Raw genomic sequence first — 20,723 nt, 5'->3', positions numbered from 1 at the left:
AAGGGCAAGGGTAACAAATGATCAAAATCTGTACATATCCACAGTCCTGGGGAAAGAATTAAAAGGACAAAGAAGAAAAATGAAACATTAAAACCTGATTTTTTAAAAAATGCAGCCACTAACTCAGCCAGGCTACAATGGAACACCAATAAGAACTTCAATACCAACAGAGTCGCAGACAACAATGCTCGGAAATGGTTGGTTAACATTTATGTAAATGACCAATACTACAGGTGTTGTTCCTAATCGAGCTACAAAATGAATTGCTCTTAAAGAGCACCCACATAAAAGGAAAAGAGAGTAACCACAGTGGTCAGCTTATGTCCATGATTATGAAAATATTGAACCAGAGGCACTTGGGTTCTAATACAGACTTTGTGCTCATTGACTCTCAGCTTGCTAGCTCCAGTTCCTGTATCCATGCAGACCAGCACAAGCTGACAGCTCCGATGTCAGTGGGGCAGTGAATCCGCTCTGGGTTTGAGTCAGAACCAGTCAGAACTCTAAAGGAGCTCTCCAAGGTGCACCTTGGTTCTTACACAGGGACTACGAATCACCATCAAGTCACTGAACATATTCTTCTCTGCGGATTGGACAATAAAACCACCCAAAGAGCTTTTGTTATTGGATGGGTAGGGCTATAGTAATGTAGTAAATAAATAAATAAATAAATAAATAAGATTCCAGCACTTCTCAGCACCATCACAGCACAAAAACATCCATGCCGCAAAATCATGCCACAAAATCATACATGAGTTGTATACATCTTGATGGAGCATTATGATTTTTACATGGGATGCATCAAAAACCACTGCCATCTCTCATATCACATGTAGGGTCATAGGTCACATGTCTCTTGAAGACAAAACACAGAGGAGGGCCTCTGATGATGGCCGTAACTGATGGGCAGGTTCATGTCGCGTCCCAAGCCATTTAACGTATTCAGACGAGAGGTAACTGTTGGGGTTAGGTTTTTACCCACAGAAGGAAAAGGACTCTAAAGAGTTAAAAAGATGTCCTTGGCCAGATTGTCTCTGCCAGGAGAAGTCCAGTATGAAGCAGATTCTTCCCTGGCCTACGTGCGGTACGAGATGTACAAGATGAAGAGACTATTGGTTAATTGGGCCAAGGAGAAAAGTGTATTTAAGAAGTCCATGTTGTATGGCTACTTACTGCTGACATTATCAGACTGCTGATGTTATACTGCTACGTTGTGTTGCTGTACTGTTGGTGAAAGGACTGTATATATGACCATTTATTCTGTAAGTAATTTATTTAGTGTCAGTAAAGCTTCTTACTGACCAAAGACCGTGAGTGCTTCTTTTTGTTCCTAAATTCAAGCTGAAACCATTTCCAGACTCTACGCTGCTGCTATTTGCACTCTGCTATATATATATATTTTTGGGTAAGCAATTACCCCGATAGGTTATGGGCCCAGAGAAAGTCTGGAAGGCATAATTTTTGGTTGCTGGAAAGCTTGAGAGCAAAGGAACGCTGGAGGGAAAGACGGAGTCTAGCTCAGGCAGTTCATCGAGCTCAGACGGGTCTGTATCCAGTGTGAGTCGCGCTCCAGCCCAGCCGGTGAGGATGGCCCAGGTTCAGATGGCATCCAGTATTCCGGTGGAACGGCTGAATGAGAGAAATTACTTAACGTGGTCATTCAAGATGGAAATGTTTTTGAAGCGGGACAGATGTTGGAACGTCGTGAGTGTCCCGAGGCCGGCTGGTCAGACTGCTCAAGAAGCACAAGTGTGGGAAGAGCAGAATGAAAGGGCCAAAGCAAACATTGTTTTGAGTATGGAGGACTCGCAAATTGTCCATATCAACAGAGATGAGACGGCAAGAGACAGCTGGAATGCGCTGAGACAGATTTATGTGCGTGCGTCGGCAAGCACATGGCTGAGCCTCACCAGAGAGCTGTATCGGTTAAAGTTGGAGGAGGCTGGAAGTTTGGCAAATCATCTCCAACAGGTGAGATCTCTATTTGTCCAGTTGCAGGAGGTCGGAATCGTTTTTACGGAAGAGCATAAGTGCTACCTGATTTTGGGGTCGTTGCCTCAAAGCTGGGACATTCTGACAACCAGTCTGGAAAGTATGAAGACTGATGAACTCACTCTTCATTATTTGACGGGTCGTTTGCTCCAAGAAGAGAAACGGCGTCTTTCCAGGAAGGAGGAAAACTGCCAGGAAAGGGTTAAGCAGTCAGCCCTTGGCAGCGGAGAAAGAATGCAGAAAGATAAGAGTTTCCAAGGCAACAGTGTGGAGAGAGCCGCAGTTGCAGTAAGAAAGTGTTATTTTTGTAAACAGCCGGGCCATATCAAACGCTTCTGTAAAAAAAGGAAGAAGGGAGTTACACAGGCTGGAGAGGAGAAGGAATGCTCGAATGCATTTGTCTCAGCCACAGTGAGGTGTAACGAGGCCCAAGAGGTTTGGCTGATTGATTCTGCGTCGTCCAGAACAATTTCTAATAATCCAGAGGCGTTTCGGAAGTTGGAACCAAGCAAGGTGAAGTCAATCACGCTTGCAGATGGACGAACGTCGAGGGTGGAAGGAATTGGCTGTTGCTACGTTCCATGTCTGCAAAAGGAGTGTGAACAGGTTCTGTATGTTCCAGATTTAGATTTTTGTCTCCTTTCTGTCAGTGCTCTAACGTCTGAAGGATACGTTGTTACGTTTCAGAAGGATGAGTGCCAAGTGATTAAGGATGGACAAAATGTGGCACTGGGACATGTTAAAAATGGACTGTTCTACATGGGTGCAGGTAAAGAAAGGGTGGCACAAACTGGTAACGTGCCAGACCATAAAAATTGTGTTCATGAGTTGCACAGGCGTTTAGGTCATGCAAGTTTTAAAGTGTTAAGTCACATGCCTCAAGTGTGTACAGGGTTAAGCTTGCGAAACTGTAAAAATTTCTTGGATTGTTCAATCTGTCATCAGACCAAATCCCGGGTGCAGAACATCTGCAGGAAAAGTGACAGGGTGTCACAAAAGCCTTTTGAATTGGTGTTTATTGACTTGGTAGGGCCATTCACGCCTACACAAGGGGGATCCAGTTACGTGCTTGTAATTCTGGATGATTACACACGCTTTAGTTGGTGTTATTTACTGAAGCGAAAATCAGAAGCTTTTGAAACTTTTAGGGATTGGAAAACTTGGGCGGAAAAGTTCTTTAACAAGCCCATTATTTCTGTGCAGTCGGACCGTGGGGGTGAGTTTGTTTCTGGAGGGTTCTGTGAGTGGTTTAAGAAAACAGGAATCACACACAGGTTAATAGATCCTCAAACTCCTTTTCAAAATGGGTCAATTGAGAGAAGAATTGGAGTACTTCAAATGAAGAAAGATTCTCTCATGGCTGATGCAAACGCTGAGCAAGATTTGTGGGGAGAAGCATTTTTAACTGCAAACTATCTGTGTAATAGAACCTGGAGCAGGGTTACAGGCAGTTCGCCTTACTGTTTACTTTTTGGTTCAAAGCCAGATTTGTCTCACTTGAGAACATGGGGGTCTTGGGCATACGTGCATATCCCAAAGTCCAAAAGGTCTAAAGGTGAAACCAAGTCTGTGAAATTACGTTTTGTGGGTTATTCTGGCATGCAATCCAAATCTTGGCGTTTTTCCCTAAGTCATGGGAAGGTGGTTGTTTCTAGGTCTGCTACTTTTCAGGAGGCAGGTTGGGACAGGATTCAAGGTTCCCAAGTTCTGTTAGAAACCGTGAACAACCAGGAAAAAACAGTAACTCAGGGGTTAACTTCTCAGAGCCCTCACATCTCTGAGAAAAGTGTTTCCACTCCCAAAACTGGAAGGGAGGAGGGAAATGAAAGGGAGGAAGAAATTTCCAGTGTACCTCGTCGTTCACAAAGAAAAAACAAAGGAATTCCACCTTTAAAGTATTCAGGTGAATTCAGTGTTTGTTATGTGAAGTCTGAACCTGAGTGTTACAATGGTGTGTTGAAATTGTCTAAACAAAAGCAAGAAAAGTGTTTTCAGGCAGCGAAAACTGAAAGGGGGTGTTTTCAAACACACGTGTCTGTATGCAAAGGGGCAAGCAAAAGAGTACATGATTGTGGAGCTAGTGGTTCGTCTACTGGTGGCAGGGAGTTCCCAAGACCACATTCAAGAAAACTCAGCCCAAAGCTGCAGGAAGGGTTGAAACTGAAGTCTCTGGGGAAAGTTAGGTGTTACCTTGGTGTAGAGGTAGAAAAGTTTCCAAAGGAAATTACCTAAAAAAGCCAGAAGCAGAAAGTTTTAAAATTGCTGAAAGTTTGCAAGTTGGAAGATTGCAAAGGAATTCAACGCCCCAAAGCACCTAGTTTTTCAACAGTGCTTGGAAGAAGAAGAAAAGAAAAGTTTACATATAAATAAGTCTCTGGGAAAATGTAACACACAGAGAAATGTACACAATGTTGGGATTGTTGTAAATATGTAAAGTTGATTTCTTACAGGTGAAATGTAATGAAATGTAAATTGTATTTTTTTCTGTAGTTAAAAATGAAAGGGTGTTGGGGTTAGGTTTTTACCCACAGAAGGAAAAGGACTCTAAAGAGTTAAAAAGATGTCCTTGGCCAGATTGTCTCTGCCAGGAGAAGTCCAGTATGAAGCAGATTCTTCCCTGGCCTACGTGCGGTACGAGATGTACAAGATGAAGAGACTATTGGTTAATTGGGCCAAGGAGAAAAGTGTATTTAAGAAGTCCATGTTGTATGGCTACTTACTGCTGACATTATCAGACTGCTGATGTTATACTGCTACGTTGTGTTGCTGTACTGTTGGTGAAAGGACTGTATATATGACCATTTATTCTGTAAGTAATTTATTTAGTGTCAGTAAAGCTTCTTACTGACCAAAGACCGTGAGTGCTTCTTTTTGTTCCTAAATTCAAGCTGAAACCATTTCCAGACTCTACGCTGCTGCTATTTGCACTCTGCTATATATATATATTTTTGGGTAAGCAATTACCCCGATAGTAACACAGTTGATGCCACAACTGCATCAACTCCATCTCCATATTTCCCTTGTTGGGTCAAATAGTATGTTTCAAACCACCAGGAGGACCAATTTATCTATTTGAAAATATTTCCCAAACCTGGATCTATTTTGCTAGCCCAACAAGTTCCAGAGTTTCAGGACCTTGACGGAAATAGGCTTCACATCATGAGTAAAAATATACACACTACCTCACAGTGTTCCTTGGGTTAACTCCAGCAATTGTTTTAGGCTTGCCGCCTGCATACACAATGAAGGAATACATTTCTGTGAGAGTGAAAATTCTGAATGATGGTGACAGTGGCCTGGAGGAAGAAATTATGCTGTTATAGAGTATGAAGGATAAATGTGCCTGAATCTTTGAAGATTTAAATTAGGCCTACACAAAGAAAGGAGTGATAAAATGCAGCATGAGTCAGCCCCCCACATGGGTTGCAATCCTGTGAACACGTAGGCACAAGCTTCAAACAGTCAACGAGACAATGGATTTCCCTATCAGCAATTGTTTGTAGATCAATTATTTTTGTGGATCCATTCAAGATAATAGGACTGAGTGTGCAGATTTAAGAACTTTATTTGAAGTGCTGCCAGAAGACCATCCTCTGTTTGAAGGCTGTCCTGTCCACATCTGGTTTAGAGACAAGAAGGGAGAGCAGCAGGAGTCCCGGACAGCAGACTGAACAGGCCACCTAGCCGTAGTCTTCAGAAATGGCTTGTGGGTGTAGTTTAGGTAGGGATGAGCTTCCTGGAGGAGAAGGCTATCAATCACTACTAGTCATGATGACTATGTGCTACCTCCAGTATCAGATGCAGGAAGCCTATATACAACACTTGCTGGGGAACATGGGCAGGAGGGTGGTGTTGGACCTGTGTTGTGCTTGTGGGTCCCTGGTTGACAGTTGTTTGGCCACTGTGTGAAAAGCATGTTGGACTAGCTGGACCTTTGGTCTGATCCATCATGGCTCTTCTTATGTTCCTATGTTCTTAGCTGCTCAACTTGCAGTCTACCTCTGGCCTTGCTCTCCAGTACACTTCAGACCCAGAAGCTCTCACAACAACATTCTTTGTTATTATATACATGAGAGGAGACAAGCCACACATCAGACTTCCATGGCATCAAGGCTGGGTAAAAGAACGGGACTGGGTAAAAGTTGGATCCATGAAATTAAAAAAAAAATCCTAATGATTTCATATGATTTAAAACACCTCCAAACAACAGTCATATCACAGCGCATATCTGCTTCCACTGACTGAACCATAAAAATCAGGAATCTGACACTTGTGGGTATCTTCACAGCATAAAAACATGGATCCAAGGCACAGGTCCTCATGATTTTCACTTGGAAAGCCTCCCAAAACACAATCAATTCCTGGAGCACATTGGCTTCCAAGGACTGAATCATGAAAATCATGGATCCATCACTTGTTGGCATCACCATGGTGAAAAAAACTTGGGCCCGAGGCATGTATTCTCATGGATCCTCATGATTTTTACATGGAAATTCCCCAAACCACCATCATATCACAAAGCACATCCCTCTCTATGGATTTTACAATAAAACCACCCAGAGAGCTTTGGCTATTGGGTGATATAGTACTGTAGTAAATAAATAAATTTCATGGATCTGCCACTTCACAGCACGATCCCAGCACAAAAAAAGCATTCATGGTGTCAAATCATGCATGTGTTTTCCACAACTTCATGGGTCATTATGATTTTTACATGGGATGTGTCCAAAAACCGCTGTCATCTCTCATATCATATGCATGGCCACAGATTAAACCACAAAATTAGACATCCTATCTTTTTTTTTAATGGTTCAGTCTGTTGACACAGTTGCCAGTGATTTAATGGTGGTTAAACAGGGATCCCCTGCAAAGGTCCAGAGGAGGATGATATGCTCTGTTATTTTATTGTGATTTAGGGGGTGTTCCCTTTAAAAATCATATAAAATCATGAGGATCTGTGCCTCGGATCCTGTTTTTGTGCCATGGCAGTGTCTATGAGTGTCTGATCTGTGATTTTTGTGGTTCATTCCATGGAGGCAGATGCATCTTGAGATTTGATCATGGTTTGGGGGTTTTCTGTGTAAAAATCATGAGGATCCAATGAGGATCTGTGGCTTGGATACACATTTTTGCTCTGTGGTGGTGCCAACAAGTGGTGGATCCATGAATTTTCAGTCTATGGAGGCAGATGAACAATATGATTTGGTTGTGGTTTGGGAGATTTTCACTGTGAAAATCATGGGAATCCTTGATGATCCATGCCTTGGATCTATGTTTTTGTGCTGTGGTGGTGCCAACGAGTGGTGGATCCATGGTTTTCATGGTTTAGTCCCTGGAGGCACACGTGCTCAGTAAAGTGATTGTGATTTGGGGGTATTTTGCTTGTAAAAATCATGATTTTTTTTTTAAAAAAAACACCATCCGTATCTCAGATCTACATTTTTGCATGATTTTTATGGTTCAGTATGTGGAGGCAGAAGTATTCTGTGATTTAATGGTGCTTTTGAAGGTTTCCCCTTTTAAAATCATATGAAATCATGGGGATCTATTTTGACTTCATGGATCCAACTTTTATTTTCTTCTACACAAAGAGAGTGGAAGAGATGCCCCACCTAGGCCTCCAGAAAAGAAAGAGACACTGACACTTGCAACTTCTTAAAAATATACAGATATACATGTCACATCTTCTGCGCTATTTGTTTATTTTATTTTACTTGTACCCTGCATTTCTAAAAGGCACTCAAAGCACTGAGATATACTATACATCTGTTTAAATTATAATATATATTTTTTCTAAATATGCTTTGCATATACTAATCATTGTCCTTTGTCCTCTTCTTGGGTAATGCATTTCCTCTCTTTTTTGGGGGGGGGGGGATTTACAAGTGGTTACCCTAGCCTTTTGACTCTAGATGTGTTGGACTACAACTCCCAGTCAGCCAAATGGGTCAGCTGACCTAGACTATTGATACATAATGATTCAGTGAAGCAAGGCTATAATATAAGTTGGAGTGGGAGAGTGTTTGAAAAACAATTCTCACTCTAACAACAAAGTGTTTTATTTCTTAAATTTTAAAGACATTTATCTGATTGTTCATATAAGAAATAAGTAACAGAAGCCCAACACAGAAAGTTCAAATTATACACCATTGAATGTAAATATATAGAAAACTAAGAATGCCATGAATTTTTGACTGGGAAGGGAGACTTGAAATGTGAGCCCCACCTATTCAAAAAATCTGGTCCCATTTCAAGTTTGGTCCAGTCCCAAATGGATTTTGTACATGGCTTCAAACTTCTCTGCTACCCCTTCCCTTTTCTCACCAAGGATCATGGAGCTTCTACCTTTCTAACTGCACACCCCAAGATATCGAGCTTTTCTATATGAGGTTGTTCATTACTAGGGGTGTGCACGGACCCCCCGCTCCGCTTCACTTGCAGATCCGCCATTTTTCGGAGCGGGTCGCTCCGCCCCGCCCCCGCTCCGCCCACTTCCGCTCCGCTCCGCTCGGAGCTCCGGATCGGATCCGGAGCTCCGTTTTTGCCCCCCCATAGGCTTGCATTGAAAGCTAAAAAAGTAAACAACTTTTTTTCCGTTGAAGTTAGAAACCTCACGTTTGGCACCATGACACCTCATGGGCGTATACACACACACGCCAAGTTTCAAGGCAATCCCATCATCCCCTGATTTTTGGCGAATTTTTGAAAATCGGGCACCCCATTCACACCCCTTGGGATAGCTCCGTCAATTTGCATGTTACAAACCTCAAACTCGGCACCAGGGCAGCTTATCCATGTGTCCACATGCACGCCAAGTTGCAAGCAAATCCCATCATCCCCTGATTTTTGGCGCGGCTCTACCCTCTAACGCACCTCCCATAACCCTAATTCACACCCCTTTAGATAGCTCCGTCAATTTGCACGTTAGAAACCTCAAACTCAGCACCATGATAGCTTATCCACGTGTCCACATGCACGCCAAGTTTCAAGGCAATCCCATCATCCCCTGATTTTTGGGGAATTTATGAAAATCGGGCACCCCATTCACACCCCTTGGGATAGCTCCGTCAATTTGCATGTTAGAAACCTCAAACTCGGCACCAGGAGAGCTTATCCATGTGTCCACATGCACGCCAAGTTGCAAGCAAATCCCATCATCCCCTGATTTTTGGCATGGCTTAACTCACCCCAAATTGTCCCATTCTACAACTACGTCAATTTGCACGTTAGAAACCTCAAACTCAGCACCATGATAGCTTATCCACGTGTCCACATGCACGCCAAGTTTCAAGGCAATCCCATCATCCCCTGATTTTTGGGGAATTTATGAAAATCGGGCACCCCATTCACACCCCTTGGGATAGCTCCGTCAATTTGCATGTTAGAAACCTCAAACTCGGCACCAGGAGAGCTTATCCATGTGTCCACATGCACGCCAAGTTGCAAGCAAATCCCATCATCCCCTGATTTTTGGCGCGGCTTAAACTTTTTAACTCACCCCAAATCAAGTCCCATTCTACAACTACGTCAATTTGCACGTTAGAAACCTATCCTTTGGTCCCATGACAGCTTACCCATGTGTCCCCATGGACACCAAGTTTCAAGGCAATCCCATCATCCCCTGATGTTAGGGGAACTTTTGAAATTTGAACACTCCAGTATGTCAGGGATTTAAAGTTGCAATTGCAGACAGCTCAATGGGGCCAGTTCCAAGGCAATCCCAACATGCCACGAGATAACCCTAAATCTTCTGGCACATTTGAAAAAGGGATTATTGAATTTGATAAAGTCTAAGTGAGCGCAGGAAGGACTTCTCCCCTGAGTCAAAGCAAGACACATACACCATCGCTGCAAGGCGGGAAGGGGAGAATTATTATTATTATTATTATTTATTTATATAGCACCATCAATGGAAAGCAGGCAGGCAGCATGCATTGTAGTGCCGCAAGGATGGCTTGAGCACTAACGCATAGCAAACCAACCCATAAGTGGGCGCAAAGTGAGGCAAAGATGGCTGGTTGTTTCTTTCTAAGCCAGCAGTTACGCCTTGAGGGGCACAGAGGAGGACGATTGGGAGCAAACCAGGCACCAGGCGGGCAGAGAGGCAGGCAGAGTAGGCGAGGAGTCAGTCCTGGCAGATGCCCCACCACAGCAGCACCCCGGGGGAGGCGGGCAGGCAGGCAGGCAGGCTGCGGGCATTTCTGGGGGCACAAGGAAGTGATGGCTGGTTTCTAAGCCAGCATTGCAGTTAGTCACGCATTGCAAACGCAAACCATCCCAGCGAGTCGGTCACCGAGGAGGACAGGCTAGCAGAGGGGCAGGCAGAGTGACATGTCATAGATCTAGTATTGGGGAGGAGTCAGTCCCGGCAGATGCCCCAACACAGTAGCACCCTGGGTGGGCATTGGAAAACGCCATCTTGTGGGTCAATACTTCCCCCACCCCATGTCCTGCAGGGTTGCCTGCCTAACCCTTGTGGGGATGGGAGATGGAGAGCTTAGAGTGGCAGTGCCAGCAGCAGCCTTCGGCTTTCCCCTGGAACCAGTCGCCTTGCCCGCCTCTTTCCCCAGCAAGATCGCCTGGTGCTGCCTATGAAGATGCATCTTCATGCTGCTGGTTCCATAATGCCCTGTCGATGAACCCCTGCTTAGGCTGAGTTTGCAGTGGCGACAGACAGCAAAGCGGGGATCCGCTCCCAACTCAAAGTGGTCCCACACGATGCTTGTCTTTCGTTTCTGTGGTGACACCACCAATTGCCCGCCTGAGCTCTCTGGTGTTGCCACAGAAACAGGGGTGTGGGATGAGACTGGGGAGAGAGCCTCGGCCTGCTGCTGCTCCTCCTCAGCCCCCACATCCTGGAGGCCCACCGCCTCCTCCTCCTCCCCCCCCTCCACTGTGCTGAGGACCTCGTCTAGGTCCATCAGCGGGCTCGTGGGCTGAAAGGAGAATGAAGGAGTTGGGGATACTCCTCCTCCTCTAATGGCACTGCTGCCACGTGCCTCTTGCAAACGGGCACTTTTCCCATTCCCACCCTCAAAAAGAGAACGCCGGGCACAAGTTGCAGAAGAGAGTGGCTCTGCCTGCTGCTTGTCCTGCTTCTGTTTTGGAGCAGTCAGCCAAGGAGTTGCCCGTTTGAGTTTCACAGGAGGAGAGGAAGCCCTGCTGGCAGACTGAGCCTTGCTGCTTTCAGCACGCCTGCTTTCTCTTTTCATGATGACTAACAAAATATTAATACTACTAATACTATGTATAAGGTACTACTAAGAATATGTATAAGAAGAATATAATATGTTTAAATGTAGGGAAATGGGACAAGAACAATAAAATATACTACTACTAATATGTATGAGAATATACTACTAAGAATATCTACAAGAATATAATAATATGTTTTAGAATATTACTAATAAATGTAGGGAAATGGGACAAGAAATGGGACAACCACTACTATAAGAAGAACAAAATATGAATACTACTACTAATATGTATGAGAATGTATACTAATAGACTACTAAGACTATGTCAAAGAATATAATAATAATATGTTTAAGAATAGGGAAATGGTGTGCGTATGCTTTCCCCAAAATGCTCAATCTGTGGCTGCCTGTTGAACTTGACAAAAGCAGCCCACTCCGTCGAAGTTACACAGAGAAGAAAAAGAGAATCCAATTTTTTTGGTATATTTGGTATATAGAAGATAGAAGGAAACACAATCAGGATTTAAGAGAGGGGAGGGGGAAAAAGAACCAACCACTACTATAAGAAGAACAAAATATGAATACTAATATAATATGTATGAGAATATATACTAATGGACTATGTGAAAGAATATAATAAAATATGTTTAAGAATATAAATGTAGGGAAATGGGACAAAAAGTGTGTGTATGCTTTCAAAAGAAAGCTTTCACAAAAGCAGAACAGTCAGGCTTTAATACAGGGAAGGGGGGGGCAACCAACCCAACCACACACTCCAAAATTCAAAAATAAAGTTTATATTAAATCAAAGTAAGGGGAAAACACAGGGCAAACTAAGCTACAAGTCAGAAAGAAGCAAACAAACACACACACGCGCCAAACTAAACCTATATTAAATTAATCTATCTCCAAAGCAGGAGCACTAGCTAAGTAAGTGTTCCCTCCACGAACGCCAACCCACAAAGAGACACAAAACAGAAAGTTCTCAGGGTGGGTCTGCCTTAGTCCCCCCTCCAACGCTGGGATTGGAGGAGGATGCTTTCTGAGGAGATGAATTCTCATCAGGATTGGGAGTTGAATGTGCCTGTCATCGCTTCCAAAAAAATAATAATAATAATAAAAAAAAACCCAAACCCCGATTTTTAAAAAAATATTGCACGTGAACCACAGCACGCAGAAAGTTGAGAGTGGTCTCAAAATGACCCCCATCCACGACTCTCTGTGCACAAGAATTTTCAGAACGATAGCTTAAACCCCCCCCCAGTTATCCCCGATTCTTTCCCTCAATGCAATCCTATGGGCGAAAAGCCGAAACGCCGTTTGAGCCCTGCGGTTGACCCGATTTTTAAAAAAATATTGCACGTGAACCACAGCACGCAGAAAGTTGAGAGTGGTCTCAAAATGACCCCCATCCACGACTCTCTGTGCACAAGAATTTTCAGAACGATAGCTTAAACCCCCCCCCAGTTATCCCCGATTCTTTCCCTCAATGCAATCCTATGGGCGAAAAGCCGAAACGCAGTTTGAGCCCCGCGGTTGACCCGATTTTTAAAAAAATATTGCACGTGAACCACAGCACGCAGAGAGGTGAGAGTGGTCTCAAAATGACCCCCATCCACGACTCTCTGTGCACAAGAATTTCCAGAACGATAGCTTCAAAAACAACGTAGTTATGCGCGATTATTTGCCGCAATGCAATCCTATGGCGAAATGTTTTCAAGATGGCGACCGGAGCGCTCCGACTGAACTCGGAGCTCCGAAAAATGGTCGCTTCTCTTCGCCTTGCTTCTAGGGGGTCCGCGGTCCGCTCCTACTCCGCCTCTGGGTAAGGCGGAGCAGGCCAATCCGCTACTGCTTCTACGCTCCTAATCGGAGCGGAGCACATCCCTATTCATTACTGCATCTGCTTTGGTTTCATCACAAAATTGAGATCCAAGCTCTACAGAGTTTTCCCTTTCCTGTTTTCCCACTACATAACCTCTAGTAGAATAGCACTAATACACAAGTACAAGCAGCATTTACAGAAATAATACCCCATTTTCTCCATTCTTCTTTTTTTTAAAAAAAAAAAAACCCTTCAGAAGGTGCCCTGAAAAAAAAACACCAGAAGAAAAACAGAGGTTCACAAAGTTGTTTAAAGAACACATAAACAACTGTGTGTAAGGAATCATAAGTGCACAATGTAGAAAAAGCTCTCAGTGGCAAAAATGTTCTGTACATTATTTGCAACTAGGGAGAAACCATGTATGGGATTAAACTCTCCCTACCAATTACTTATTTCTTCCCTCTTTGCCAAGTAAATTTCCCCCAACCTTTTTTTTTTCCCCTTGGGAAAACCAGGGATAGCTGGCAGTGAGGAAGGGAGAGCCATGCTAGCCTACTGTCTTTCTCAGGCATACTCATCAAATACTTGTGGGGAGTGGGGGGGACCTCATGTTTTGTCAAAACTTTAAGAGGAACACTTGAGAAAAAACCAATTAGTTTAGAGGGCAGACCATAGGAGGCTCTTGTATCTCTAAGTAAAACAAACTAATTGACACTTTGCTGTTCTTTAATTGGATGTCAAATCTGCTTCCTGGGATGCCCAAGTCTCATCTTGCCTAATGGTAGGCCTGGCTGCATGGGTCACAAGTTGAAGTCAGAGCCACCAAAAGAGGGAGGGGGGGGGGATAGAATATTTCCTCTGATCCGAGGATTTGCCCTTGCGGTGCTTGGCAGGGGAAACACTGTCAAACATCTAGAGTATGTGCATTTGATATTGTACTGATATGGGTGGAAACTAAACTGTTACATTTTAATATTTACCTACTTTTTTTCCTAGCCACAATGACGGGGTGGGGGTGGGGGCTGTGGAAAATCAGAATAAAGGCAAACAAATATATTACCACTCCAACGGAGGTAGTCAGGATTAATTAGTTACTTATTAGTCTCAAACTGATTCAAAGAAAGAACTTATTATAAATCCCATGGTATGAATATATTGAAATTAATCTCTCCCTTCAGGATTACTTTTGCATTATGTCTTTGAGATAAGCACCTTGTATACATGCAGTTCCCATAAGCCCTTCTAAAATCTCCCTGTACTCAGGAAAATAACAGCATCATATTCTTGCGAGGTCAAAAGCCTAACATCCGTTCAGTTTCAATGGCTGTGTTAAAAAGTTATTATGAGAGAGAAAAGATACACAGAACCTTTCTAAAGGGCTATTCTTGTTTTGGCCCACAGACTACATAGTTGCACTCATGACCCAGGAGGGCTCAGGTTGTAGAAATATCATTAGCAATAAAAATTAAAGTATTCTCTAGCAATCTGCTAAATGGAGGGAGGAGTAGAATATTGAGAGTACACATCATATTTATTACACCTCTATGCCCAGTTACTTTTCTCTATTGACTTCTTTTTTAAAGTAGTACTGTTCAAAAGACTCAACCAGGGATAACAGGAAGTTTAATTTACTTATGATTCCTCTTTTCCCATTTCTGTTGGGGAAGTGAGATGTGCAGATATTCCCTTCTCCCTGGTGAGATCCATGAGATCTGGCATCTACTGAGGATCACTTTAAAATCTCCCATGCACTTGCCAAACACAAAATTGCACAAGCATAGTGATGCTGTTGCACCAGGAATAGGCTTGGCTAATAGATCCCTCACTCTGGCAGGGCTCTGCTGAGAAAACAGGAAGCGTGCCATGGGGCAGTGTCCAGGTCTGCCGCTGTGCTTCTACTGTTTCTGTTGTGTTGGCAGGACCCATCACTGGAACTTCCTAAAACAATCTCAAAATGAGCCAAAATCCTCCGTTCCAGAAATAAAAATTCCAGTTTGTTTCCAGTTGCTTTTGGAACTGCCAGCTTCGCATTGCACTACCAGTAGGTCCAACTGATATGTGGGCAGCGTTGGCTCCTCCTGTCATCAGTCAAAATCCTGTGATACCTTGGGAGTTGCTTCCACTGTTGGTAATGGCATAACATTACACCTAGAAAAATAGCAGTCGTAAGGGAAAGGACTTCCACTGGAGTCCATGAAGCATCTCTGACAACAAACATTGGGTAACATAGAATTCTGGCAGCAAGGATGAGGTGTTCAGCACAACAACACACATAAGCAAGGAAGGCCTCACCAGGAAAGGGGATCCCATACTCAAAGCAGGATATCTGAACAGTGGTGCAGCTAGGTAGCTTTAGAGCCCAGACTGAATGGTTTTACAAGGCCCTTTAGATGGCCATGTGCATTGCTTCAGCTGCAAAGCACACAAATATCATTTCTCATCTCACCCCCACAACTCCCATTTTATGCTTTACACTAGGGTGACCATATGGAAAGGAGGACAGGGCTCCTGCATCTTTAACAGTTGCATAGAAAAGGGAATTTCAGCAGGTGTCATTTGTATATATGGAGAACCTGGTGAAATTCCCTCTTCACAACCACAGTTAAAGGTGCAGGAACTATACTAGAGTGACCAGATTTAAAGGAGGGCAGGGCACCTGCAGCTTTAACTGTTGTGATGAAGAGGAAATGTCACCAGGTTCTCCATATATACAAATGACACCTGCTGAAATTCCCTTTTCTATGCAACTGTTAAAGATACAGGAGGCCTGTCCTCCTTTTCATATGGTCACCCTACTTTACACAGCTTCTGCATTCCTGATATATTGCAGCTTTTTCACAGAGCCATATACAGTGTCTAGTAGGGATGTGCTCCGCTTCTCCTCGGAGCGGAGAATCAGGAGCGAATTGTCCTGATCTGCCTTGCCCAAAGGCGGAGTAGAAGCGAACCAGGGTCCTGGAGAAGCATGGCGAAGAGAAGCAGCCATAGGCGAAGCGCTTCTCTTTTAGCGTAGTGATCCACCTGCCATTTTGGACAATTTCGCCCATAGGATTGCATTGCAGAAAAGATTAGGGGATAATTGTGTTGTTTTTAAAGCTACCTTTCTGAAATTTCGTGTGCTTAGAGAGTCGTGGCTGGGGGTCATTTTGAGCCTACTCTCAGCACTCTGCATGGTGCGGTTTGCTTGCTATAATTTTCTAAATAATAGGGTAAAAAAAGCAGGAGAGGTACCTTTTTGAAGTACTGAGAGGCAAATTCAACTCCCAGTCATGATCACTTGTTGAAGCATCCTCCAATCCCAAAGTTGGAGGGGGGGATAGGCAAAACGAGATACTAATGGGAAACTTTTCTTTCTTAGTTTCTTTAACCTCTAAGGCATCACCCCTAACCCCAATCCACACCCCTTTCGATATCTCCGTCAATTTTCACGTTAGAAACGTCAAATTAGGCACCATGACACCTCATGCACGTATACACATGCATGCCAAGCCTCAAGCAAATCCAACCTCGGCCTGTCCTCTTCTGTGGCCGCCTCGCAGGGATGGTTTGTGTCTGTCTTGCTTCGTCTCAGGGGACAAGTCCTTCCTGCGCTCACTTAGACTTTTTGAAGTTCCAAATCAATTTTTCAAGTGTGGAAGAAGATTCATATTTAGGGTTATCTACTCCCCAATTCATGGCTTGTTGGGATTTCCTATGAAATGGCCCCATTGAGCTGTCTGCAGCTTTAAATCCCTGAGATACTGGGGTGTCCGATTTTCAAAAATGTGAATTGGGGATGTGAATTGGGGTTAGGGGTGCTGCGTTAGGGTTAGGGTTATGTGAATTGGGGTTCAAAAGGGATGTGAATTGGGGTTAGGGGTGCTGCGTTAGAGGTCAAAGCCCCCCTCAAAATCAGGGGATGATGGAATTTGCTTGAAACTTGCCATGAATGTGGATTGCCTGCTTCCAAGATTTTATCTGTAAAAATGTCAGAGAAAAGTCCATGTCTGAAAATGGGGTGTCTGATTTTCAAAAATTCCTCCAAAATCAGGGGAGGTTTGGATTTGCTTGAGGCTTGGCATGCATGTGTATACATGCATGAGGAGTCATGATGCCTAACTTGAGGTTTCTAACGTGAAAATTGATGGAGATATCGAAAGGAGTGTGAATTGGGGTTAGGGGTACTGTGTTAGAGGTTAAAGCCCCCCAAAAAATCAGGGGATGATGGAATTTGCTTGAAACTTGCCATGAATGTGGATGTGCCTGCTTCCAAGTTTTTATCTGTCAAAATGTCGGAGAAATGGGGGGGTCCGATTTTCAAAAATTCCCCCAAAATCAGGGGAGGCTTGGATTTGCATGAGGCTTGGCATGAAGGTGTATACGTGCATGAGGTGTCATGGTGCCGAATATGAGGTTTCTAACATTAACAGAAAAAAAGTTGTAGGCTTTTTTGGATTTCAATGCAAGCCTATGGGGGAGGGGGGAAAGCGGAGCTCCGATCCGGATCCGGATCTTCGCAGTGAACTGGAGCGGACTATAGGCAGATCGGAGTGGAATGGAGCGGACCCGATCTGGAAGTTGTGGATCTGGAAGTTGCGGATCTGGAAGAGAAGCGGATCAGGGGGTCCATGCACACCCCTAGTGTCTAGTAGCATATGCATACATACTTAGTAGAGTAATTGGCAACCATTATGAAGTTAAAGTTGACTCACACACACCCCGGCTGGTCAGCCTTGAGATGTACAGATCATGCACTCAGAGGTTCATCAAATGAGCATTTTATTGCGAGTGTGCGTGTGTTCTTTAGATGACATTGTCCGTCCCCCACGTGCATCCTGCTACTTCCGCTCATTTTTCCATCACAAAATAGACCCCTTTTAATCCAACCAAAAAACCCGAATGTGCTGTGACCTCCTGCTGTATGCAGGAAAAGTGGCGCAATAAAAATGGCCCCTGAATGGGCAATGTGGTCTTTGTTTACTTCTGGGAAGAAAGAGGAAGTAATGTGGGACAAAAGTGGGACTGGAAAAGCAACAGTAAGGAAACACAATTTTCCCCATGTGATGACAGTCTCAGTCCATTTTTGGGTCACTCTACAAATCACTCAAAGACTCATGGCCACAGATTAACTCACTTTCCCCTTCAAATACTTTACATTGGGTGAGTGAGTATTGTCTCAACGGTGGTATCTCTGTATGATATTCCCCTGGGCTGGTGTATACAGTTTATTGATGGAAAGTGAATACAGATAATAAAAGCAAAAAACTTGACATTGCAGCTGTCCCGGTCCCCTTGACACAGCAGGCATTGTCCTGAGGGCTGTATTTTCTGAGCAAGTGCCACACCTTCCCCTTCTCAAATAAGAACAGGCAGCAAGCCAATGCATCCAGGATTTTATAGGCAGAGGCGACGTTATGTGAAGCATGAGGAAGCTCCTGCATGAGGCAGCAGGGAGTGGTAAGAGTGGTGAATCTGTGCCACCCCTCTCATGCCCCTATCCCTACCAGGAGGGCTCATCAGGTCATCCTGGGCAAGGCAACCTCAGCACAGCAAGGCAAAGGTTAACATCCCTTTCTGATGCTGTTCTTCACCACGCTTGTGCCAGGGCCAGCCTTACCATTAAGTGGAAGGAAATGGGCGCAGCACCTCCCACTCCCTACCCTGCTGGCAAGCTGGCTTAAGCCCTCATCCCATGTGCCTGTTTCTCTCGAATTATCCCCTGTACTGTAAAGCTGTCATTGTTGTTGTTGTTATTGTTAGCTAAATCACACCCCAGGCGGCAGCGCTCCTAAGATCCTTTGCATACCAGGAAAAGGGTTTAAGGGGGGAAACGTAAAAAAATCATAAAAAATCAACGGATGACCCAATCCATTTCAAATTTGGTATGCTTAAAGCTCTCCTTAATATCTATTACTGTGCCAATTTTTATGCCTTTATCTTTAAAATGTACGCAGATGTAAGCATTTGTTTAAACATATAAAATCCTGCTCCTGCGCCCCCAGTGGCCGCTTGGAAAACAACAAATGATTCGCTCCTAAACAGGTAGCAAAATAGATCGGGTCTTTTGGCTTTAAAGCACAATTGAAGCAGGATGCATGGGATTACTTCACAGTCAAGGCAGATTATAAGATGGAAAACTTCGGAGTCCTTTGCACGCAATTCACAGGGATTGCACAATATAACCCTGGTGTGATGAAGCTCTACTTTCCATAGCAGGGATACACCCACACACACATCCCTCTTTTCACCAAGGGGATAAAAAGAGGGGCTTAATTTCTTGGCAGGAAAGAAAGTTTCTCACACCAGAGAAGAGCAGTCTAATCAAAGAGAAAGTACAAAGTGTACTTTCTGAGCATTATCTGCAGGGTATTCATAGCAAGAAACAGGGATCTTTCTTATTTTGTACACAGGTATGTGAACCAACTCTAACTTCATAATGGTTGCCAACTACTCTACTAAGTAAGTATACATAGGGTACTAGAAACTGTGCATGGCTCTGTGAAAAGTTCATGCCTGAGACCTTGCCACTCTCTTTCATGAAAATCACTATGATTGGATGGCTACATCATATGTAGCCATCACAAGGGAAGCAAAAGAAGAGATGGCAGCAACAATTTTGAAATGTTTGCCTTCTATTTTTAAATATCATTGCTCTGCTGCAATGAGCCATGCAGTTTTATTAGAGGAGTCAATGTAAATCTACTGCATGTTTCCAGGCCAGCCCCCTGGCTTCTGAAAACTGTATGAATTTTTCCAAACCCAGCTCCAAAATGGTGGAATCCTCACTTCTGCAGGCTGCAAAAGTTGGGAAGTATTTTTGGCTCAATGCTAGACTTCTTGTAATGCCCCCTGGAACTGGAACTCTGAACTGGAATTCTGGAATTCATGCCTGAGAGCTGCTTGGAAATTCAACATGCAAGCCTGGGATGAAGATAGGGGTTTAGATCTAGGTATGGAACAACAACCACATAACAATAGCAATAAATGATTGAGCTCATTGACCACACAGAGGAGATACTCACTCCCCAATCAAAAGGCTTCTTGGTTGGGTGACCTAGTTCCATGGTTCAGAGCAACCAATTAGAGTCCCATCAATAAGAGTCTAACATTACGTTCTGTGAATGCAGTCCAGCTAAATGTTAGTAGCCATGCATTCCAAGCTTGAGAAAAATAACTTCTAGGGGAAATGGCATTTGATTTGCAGTCAAGCTGAGGATTATGCACTGTGTTTTCTGAACCAGGGGCTCTTCCATACGTCGTACTGAGGCCACTTCTATGCGACCCCAGTGCGACGTGAAAGCGATCGTGTAACTTGCCTTTGGAAGAGCCGAGGAAGAGGCGTCCTTGCCGCTCTGCCACCCACAGACCTCCTCGCTGGCTGGGACAGAGAGCTCGGGGGAAGAAGGCGGGGTGGAGAGCTTCTTCCGCTCTCCACCCCGCCTTCTTCAGCCGAGCTCTCCTCGCCTGCCGGCGAGAAGGTCTGTGGATGGCGGAGCGGCAAGGACGCCTCTTCCTCGGCTCTTCCAAAGGCAAGTTACACGATCGCTTTCACGTCGCACTGGGGGCGCATAGAAGCAGCCTCAGTACGACGTATGGAAGAGCCCCTGGTTATTTGGAATTTCAGCAACGTTTCTACTCACCACCCTCTCTAAACCAAAATTCTCTAGAATCTTGGGTAAAAGCCATGGCAATTAAAATGGCATAAAAGTTAAAACCTAAATAAGTTTGTA

The sequence above is a fragment of the Elgaria multicarinata genome, chromosome 5 (genome assembly GCF_023053635.1).
Source record: "Elgaria multicarinata webbii isolate HBS135686 ecotype San Diego chromosome 5, rElgMul1.1.pri, whole genome shotgun sequence".
NCBI lineage: Eukaryota > Metazoa > Chordata > Lepidosauria > Squamata > Anguidae > Elgaria > Elgaria multicarinata.
The sequence above is the reverse complement of the archived record's forward strand: the minus strand, read 5'-3'. Positions refer to the sequence as shown.